The following is a 6,569-nucleotide window of genomic DNA, read 5'->3' as shown; positions in this document are numbered from 1 at the left end:
CCCCATTTACTTGTCTTCTCCACCTCCACTTCATCCACCTCTCTCACACCCCCTCCTCCCATTCTTACACCCCCTTCCTTCCTCCCCAGGCCCTCCCTCCTCCCCACCTGGCCACCAGACTTGTCGTGACTATAAACGGTCGTATTAAGAGAGTTTTGCCGTGGCGTGAGGTCACGACACGGCAAACCTATGTCATATTTTACAACAATTCTCTATCATTAAGCGTCACTATATTTTATTCATTTGTGCTGGAGAGAGAAGGAGAGAGAGAGAGAGAGAGAGAGAGAGAGAGAGAGAGAGAGACTGGTACACACTTTAATGGCTTCCCGCCCGGCTAGTCGGGAATCTCTCTCTCTCTCTCTCTCTCAGTATATATTTGCCTTTTTTCATCAGTCTATTTACCTCTATCTATCTATCTATCTATCTATTCTGTTTACTGGTCCTCCACTGAAGACAACCCTTGAGTAATAGTGGAGATAGTGTGGTGGAGGAGTGGTGGAGATAGTGTGGTGGAGGAGTGGTGGAGATAGTGTGGTATAAGGAGAAGTGGTGGAGATAGTGTGGTGGAGGAGTGGTGGAGATAGTGTGGTATAAGGAGAAGTGGTGGCGGAAGTAAAGAACTGAACCAACAAGTTGTAGTAAATTCTCTACACACACACACACACACACACACACACACACACACACACACTCTATCCATAATTAAGTCAGTTTGCGAAGCAGTAAATAATTTATTACCGGGCAAAGTGTCACTCACTCGACCTTGAAGCCTGAGTGAACGAATCCTGAGTGAGCGGTGAACGTGTATGATTAACGTCTCTCTTGTGAACGAGGTAGATCGCTTCAAAGGCAAATTATACCCGGTCCCACCTGATACTCGACAGGTAACTGATGAACAGAAAGCCCCTGGCCACACCTGAGATTCCGAACCGGTGAAACGACACACCGGATCAACTCTTTTAATGTCACTGTAGTGTTTCATTTGGGTTTGGTATAGTTTCGAACAGGAGTATGAATCGACAGCGAGGGTGAGATAAATATTTTCAAAACGTTCGGGTGTATATCGCGTGTTCGAGTTCACGGGGACCATTTCACTCAGGGATGTAATTAAAATAATGACATTGCAGCAGAGAGCAATAACTTCCGTGATTGTTGTGTTAATGGTAGTGAATTAAAGAGCAAACGACTGTACAGGCTGCACGTGTGTGTGTGTGTGTGTGTGTGTGTGTGTGTGGAGGAAACAAGGAGAGAGTGCCATAGGTGTTGTCATGAGCGAGAATACAAGGGAAAGGAGTGGGAGAGAGGAAAGGTGAAGGGGAAAGAGAGAGGGAAGAGAGCGGGTGGAGAAAAGATGAAGAAAGGGTGGAAGAAGGACGGGGGGGAGAGTAGGTGAAGGGAGTGGAGAAAGGGTGAAAGGGCTGAAGATACAAAGAGTGGGAGGTGTTGAATACAGAAGGAGGGTGTTTAGGGTACACTGGGTGGGAAGGAGTGGGTTTAGAGTACACGGCGTGAGAGGGAGTGGATTGAGGATGCACGGAGTGGGAGGAGAGGGAGCGAGACCGTCACACTTAACACACACTGTCAACTGGTCTCCGATATTCTAAAAGGCCACACACACACACACACACACACACACACCTGGAGAACTGTCAAGTACGAACCCAAAACACACCTGTAGGACTGTAGGCTTAAATTTATACACCTGTACACATAATTAGTGTAACTATGCGTTTTATCAAGACAGATCTTCAAGGGTTAAGATACAGACACCTCAGAAGTGTTGCCAACCTCCACGTATCGCCACAGAGGGAACTTAATGGGCCGGCCAGGTGACTGTAATTAACGGTGACGGTGAACAGGGATGGTGGTGGTAGTGGTGGTGCATGGGTTAAGCACTGATGATGGTAGTGATTAATAGTGATGACTGTTGCAGTGTAGAAATTCCGGGGAGGGGAGGAAGTTAGGCTAGGAAGGAAGGAAGGAAGGAAGGAAGGAAGGAAGGATTATTACTGTCTAGTGTGTTTATATTGTAATGAAACACGAGATTTAACCAAAGATAAAACCTAAAACAACAAAGCTTAACCTAATCCAACATACTCTGAAAAATCTAACCTAACGAAACTTAACCACACGTAATCTAACCTAATTTGACCTGAAATTTCAGTAGCTGTAAGAATAAAGTACACACACACACACACACACACACACACACACACAGATGTAAACAAAATACAAAAGATAGTAAACAAACACGAGAGGTAAATAAAGGATGTAAACAGCAAAAGCCAATAGGTAACGAGGACACGATACACCCAGCCAATAAGGAACAAGGACAAGATACATCTAGCCAATAAGGAACAAGGACAAGACATGCCCAGCCAATAAGGAACAAGGACAAGATACATCTAGCCAATAAGGAACAAGGACAAGACACGCCCAGCCAATAAGGAACAAGGACAAGATACGCCCAGCCAATAAGGAACAAGGACAAGATACGCCCAGCCAATAAGGAACAAGGACAAGATACATCCAGCCATTAACAAACTTGAGGCGCCCGGCGTTCACTGCTACAAACGGGTCACTTAATACAAGTTTGCTCATTACTACACACACCCAACACTACACCCACGAGTGTCTTGGCCCTGTCACTACTACTACAACACTACTACTACCACTACTACTACCACAACTACTTTAAAAACGTGGCCTCCAGCCTCCCCCAATAGCTACAGCTTCGCCACCATTTAATTACCTTAATATTAAATATCCTAATACATATGTAGCTATCCTATCTGTGTTAAATTAGTTGAGCCGCAGATCTATGCGGCATTCAGTGACTGTAGCCTCATAGTCGATATCTGCAGCAGTTGTCGGAGTTGGGGCGGAAGCTCTCGTTCCCCTGAGGCAGAGCAAAGCCGACCGAAGGAGAGAGAAAGACAGTCGACATCTCATCCAAGCTGTAACGAAACTTCTGGGCTGCTGCTTCTGTTCGGAGATCACCTCCGCGAGTCTGGCGTAGAAACATCTTGCACTTGGTCCCATCCCACCAGAGGTCGTGAACACTAGAGGAGTGAAGCTGCCTTTATCAACGTTTTGGATTCTCTCCCCATATGCCCTTATCTTGTCGTTCTCGTTCCTCCTATGTGCAGCATCGAGAGCTAGGTTACGGTGACATGCGGCCATGGGATCAAAAATCCTGATGTCAAAGAAAGCTCGCTGTCCTCGCGTCCAGAATCCTCGAGCACTGACGTCCACACGGGCTTCGTTTGATGTGTTTGAAATCCTGTGTTGGAAGATCTCACCATCCAATGGAAGGAGGGTCGGTTCTACCATGACATCCCGGCAGATTTCCTTCAACATATTTGCTGTAAGGTCCCTTACTTCGTCATGCCTCATGCATATGAAGCCCCCTTTCTTGCACACCATGGCGTGATCGCCGTAATAGGAAGAGCCACACACGCATTGGGAGGGCAAACCTTCTACTGGCTGACCGTACCTTAGAGCAATGGCATCTGTAAATTCTTGTTTGTTAAGACTGAAACCATTTGCCCTTATCGGAACGTAGTTAACCAGTTCGAGGCGCCCACCTCCTGCGCTATAGCTACTTTTTTTTTTAAATTTTCTGGAACCTGCAGCAACAGTTGCTGCAACTTATCATTTTGGCAGTGCTGTCGATCTGTCGTAATGGACCTACGAATCTCGTTTACTTCACTGGTCTCGACCTCCCCTGTTGCGTTCTGGGCTATTATGTGGTCTGTGAGGGCTGCCGTGAGCTTAAGTGAATTTTGATGTTCGGTGGCTGCAATCTCCTCTGGATTGGTTAGTCCCATCCCTCCCAGTCTTGATGGAAGTGCAAGAAGTGCTCTTTCTGCTGGGGTTAAGTGAGTGTGTTTCACTAATTTGGGAATGAACTTGATACTGATAACTTCTTCCAGAGGGTGAAGGGCCGATATGAGGATAGTACGCATCAGGTAGTTCCAACGATGCTTGACTCCATGGGTGAATGCAGCGAAAGCCGCATGTGGCTCTGTGTTAGCAATCTCAGACAGAGCTTGGATTTCACTAACCCACTCATTCACCTTTCCCGCTACATACTCGGTCTTGAAGTCCGTAGTGCCAATTACTGCGCCTAGATGTCTTTGGCCGTCCTATTATTTTGACCTCACTTCCGCCAAAAACCTCCTTTGCCCGTTCATAATGTTCTACCACAACTACTACCACTACTACCATTAATAATGTTTTTGATTAATACTACTACCACTACGTCTACCACTAAAACAACCACTAATACTAAAACCACAACTACTACTACTACTTAAACAATTACTACTACTATCACCACAACCAGTACTTAAAAAAACGTGGCCTCCAGCCTCCCCCAATAGCCACACCTTCGCCACTACTACTACTACTACTACTACTACCACCCAACGTAGCCACCCAGGTGACCCTCACTCTGGTACATGATCAAGGAGACACTCATTTATGGCAGGTGATAAAGGAGGAACTCGGTCACTCATGCCACACGTAGCTAGGGTGACACTCATTCACCCATAACATGTAACGAGAGAGGCACTCACATTAAAGACACTAGAAGCACTGTTGTAGTATTGGCACTCTCACACGTTAATGGAAATCGTATGAATGAAGTTTTTAGTGAAAGAAGAAAATAGGGATAGAAAAATAGTCAAGTTTTAATAGAAATTGTGTAAATAAAAATGAGGAACTGGTCACTACTAAGACACACACATGATAAAGTCTCTCTCACCAGCGTAAAATTAACCACTCAAGTCAGTAAAGGCGGACACATGGAACTGACAGCCCATATTTGACCTTCTGGATAACCTTATCTTGTGACCTTAATAATGACCAGAAAATGACATATACCCTTTTGTAGTGACCTGTGTGTGTGTGTGTGTGTGTGTGTGTTATTATATCTTAAAACAGCCTTTTTATATAAATACATGACCTCATGTTACCTCCATGTGACACAGGTAAAGCGACAAGAAAAACACGTGTTCATCCCACCATTAGAACAACAACAAGACCTCAAACAAGTGATCCATTATACCCCCCCCCAACTATGCCTTCCTCCCCATCATGGTTGTGTCGACATTTCTACCAACTATCGCATCTTTCGTCATCAATCACACCCACCACCAGAGGCCCGCTTGTATGTCGCAGAGGAGTCTTGACACTTTGCAACGATGTGTGAGAGAATGGAGCGGTGAAAGGAGGGCAGAAGATGAGCTGGGAGAAGTGACTACTGTTATCCTCTAACCTAACCTAACCTAACCTAACCTAACCTAACCTCCTAACCTAACCCAGCCCAACCCAACCCAACCCAACCTAACCTAACCTAACCTAACCCTAACCCTCTGGGGACTCTACACCTCACCTGCCACAACTATGACCTACAACAATAATGGTATCTGCCCAAGGTCTTGACCATCTACAGGACCGACACCCGGTATCACACATTCCTTACCAATCATATGAAGATCAGCCCCCCCAAATTATTTCACCTCACGCTACCAGGGAGTGGGGGTTAGGTTAGGTTATCATCTAGAATATTTCATCATTAGGTGACATAAGACCCGGGTGCCAAATCTTCATATGAACAATTACGTCCTCAGCCCAGGAGTTGTGTTGCTTCATCGAGACATAGTTTGCCCCCCTCTCCTTCCCTCCTCCTCACCTCCTCTCCTCCTCATCCCTCCTCCTGCACCCTCCTCCTCCACCCCCGGAACACAGATACACTCAACCAGGAAGTGAACAGTGACGCACATGGCTCCAGATGCCACGATTATAACTGCTCTCAAAATGGGGAAAAAAAAAAATATTATAACCTGGCACTGAGACCTGGCACCTCTTGAATGTGGGGTGGGGTGTGGGGGCGGGTGGTTGGTTGGAGGAAGAAACTGGGTAGGAAAGGAATGTGGGTGAAGAGGCAAGATAAGGAGACAGTAAAATATATATTATAGAAGAAGAAGAAAGAAGAAAGAAGGAGGAGGAGGAGGAGGAGGAGGAGGAGGAGGAGGAGGAGGAGGAGGAGGAGGAGGAGGAGGAGGAGGAGGATGGAGAGAGAGAGAGAGGCAGAGAGCGAGAGAGAGCATCCATCAGTCCAATAGAGACAGGGTTGACACTGCACCGACACACCCAGCCAAAACTCACACGGGAGAATGTTTACCCTACAGAGAAACATGGACAGTGTCAGGTCATCACACACGGCTAAGACACCATCACACTGAGCTGACCACTATAAACACCATCAATGATTAGGTCTTGAATGAGTGTGATGACGCCATGTAATGTTTACTTGAACGGTTTGTCATATTGCCTTAGTGGGGAGGGATGGGAGGAAGGAGAGAGGGAGAGGAAGGGAAGGGAGGAAGGAGGGGGAGGGGGGTGATGGAAGAAGCGGAGAGCGCGGAAGAGGATGACATATAGGTCAGAAAACATTCCCGGATTGAACTTATAATTTTTAAAGTAACTTAACGTAAGACGCATCCTATTCCTCCATACACCTGACCCCTCGCCTATTCCTCTCTGTTGACTCTACACTAACT

This window comes from Homarus americanus, unplaced genomic scaffold, assembly GCF_018991925.1.
Source record: "Homarus americanus isolate GMGI-L3 unplaced genomic scaffold, GMGI_Hamer_2.0 scaffold41149, whole genome shotgun sequence".
In the NCBI taxonomy this organism is placed as follows: domain Eukaryota; kingdom Metazoa; phylum Arthropoda; class Malacostraca; order Decapoda; family Nephropidae; genus Homarus; species Homarus americanus.
The sequence above is the reverse complement of the archived record's forward strand: the minus strand, read 5'-3'. Positions refer to the sequence as shown.